Below are 2,326 nucleotides of genomic sequence, written 5' to 3' on the forward strand. Positions count from 1 at the left end.
TTTTCTCATTAAACCTAAATAGAAAAATATCCTTTTAAGTTTCAAAACAAGCTAAATTTCAATAAAAGTTAAAGGCAAGCTTATTCTCGAGGGTTCCAAGTGTCGTATCCTAACTTACGGGATGTGGCATTTGTTATTTAGGGACGAGAGGGCATTTGACATTCGTTTCGATTTATTCAAGCAAATTCTTTTAAAATAAATGGCGTTAATAAAAGGGAGGGATCGTATTTTAAATTCTTTTTCGAGTTTTCAATTTTCGACATTAAGACATTAATTAACCAACTAGGTACCAATTTTGGGCGTTACGAGGGTGCTAATCCTTCCTCGTACGTAACCGACTCCCAAACCTGTTTTCTGGATTTTGTGGACCAAAAATCGTTGTTTTAGTAAAATCATAACATTTTATTAAAACAATCAAATTGCGAGATGATCCGATCACATCTAATAAAAAAGATTGGTGGCGACTCCAATTTTCATTTTTTTAATAAGAAGTCAACGACCCCTTGGTTTCAAAAAAATGGCTTCGACACCTTATGTTCACAATTATAACTTAACAAAATCATTAATTAAACATAACCATGTCATCACAACCGTATCAAGAGGTGAGTTCATAACTTACAAGTCAAATAATCATTCAAGTTTAAACAAGATCGTTCCATATGAAGTCACTACATATCATCATAATCAAGAATATGTTTTCAAGTCATTAACGAAACATTATCATCAAGTCAATACAAGTCATTATATCATTTAACAAGCATGATTCTGACCGATGAATGAATATATACAGATACGCAGTTATCCACCCAAGACACACTAGAATGTTCAACCAAGCCAATCCAACCAAGAACTCACCTAGGCACCAAGTGCCAAGCTCGTAGGCTTTACATCCGCCCTCGAAAACACGCTAGGATCACTATAAATATAACTTGGTAATCCGAAACAAATATTGGACTCCGGTATATTCAGTGTATAATAACAAGTCATGAATCATCATCTCATCCCAAGTCAACCTTGTACAATGCACAAAATAACCTATTTTCATTCTAATTGTATCTTATCCTATGTTCATCCAGGCTCGATACGTATAACCATATAACAGTTTCCATTTCAATCCATTTTTCTCACCTTTTATCAAATATAACATTTGAATTTATAAACCATATTATACAGAATTCAATAAAATATTATCAAAATAAACAAAAATAATATCATATGAACTTATCAAAATACACAAAAATAATATCATATGAACTTATCAAGGCTAAACAAGAAAGATTGAATGTCGGGACTAATCGATAATTTTCTCTTTTCACGATTATCTATCAATTCTTGATCTATATAGTAATTTTATTTCAATTATCAATCTCAAATACTTTATAATAATCCATTTGATGCATATGACTTCTTTATTGACATTTTTCACAATTTCCCTAAACTTTTGCATTTTATTCAATTTAGTCCATAAAATCGAAACAAGCTTATTTTCACAGTTAGTCCATAACCCATAGTGTTGAATCCTTAACCATCCTTATAAAGCCCTCTAAATCTGAAATTTTACATGAAAACCAAGCAAATTTCAATATTTATTCATTTTAGTCCCTAAACCCAAATTTATTCAAAACCACTTTACAAATTAGTCCAAATTCATCATCAAGCTTCAAACTAAACCATTAACAACTAAAAAGTTCAAGAATATCAATGGCAAGTTTTCAAAACTTTGACAATTTTTCAAAATAGCCCATGGGCTAGATAGATTAAGCTACAACGATCTCAAAAACATAAAATTCATGAAAACATGTGAAAAATAGACTTACATGTATGAACACTAGATAGACGAACTTCTCAAGCTCACAACCATGGAGTTTGAGTGGAAAGAAAACCAAATGGAGAAGGTGACAACAATTTTTATGTTTTTACTTTTATTATTTTCATTATTTTAACATTTTAATATAAAATAACCTATAATTTGTTTATTTCTCTATCATAAATTGTCCATTACAATTCTTATGGTCTAATTGCAACATAAATCGTCACCCTTTTACCATTTACGTCATCTAATTAATAAAATTCCAATAGTGAGTGACTTTTGCAGCTTTTACAATTTAGCCCTTTTTCTTTAATTAGCTAGACAAACATCAAAATTACTAAACTAAATTTCAACATGACACAAATGACCTCATAAATATTAAGTAATTAATATTTACAGACTGACACATCAGAATTGTGATCCCAAAACCATTATTTCTGACACCTTTGACAAACGGGCTATTATAGTAATCCCTGTGTTTACTGTCCCAACAGACTCCATTAGTTGCTATTGTCG

Source organism: Gossypium raimondii, chromosome 12 (genome assembly GCF_025698545.1).
Source record: "Gossypium raimondii isolate GPD5lz chromosome 12, ASM2569854v1, whole genome shotgun sequence".
Lineage (NCBI taxonomy): Eukaryota > Viridiplantae > Streptophyta > Magnoliopsida > Malvales > Malvaceae > Gossypium > Gossypium raimondii.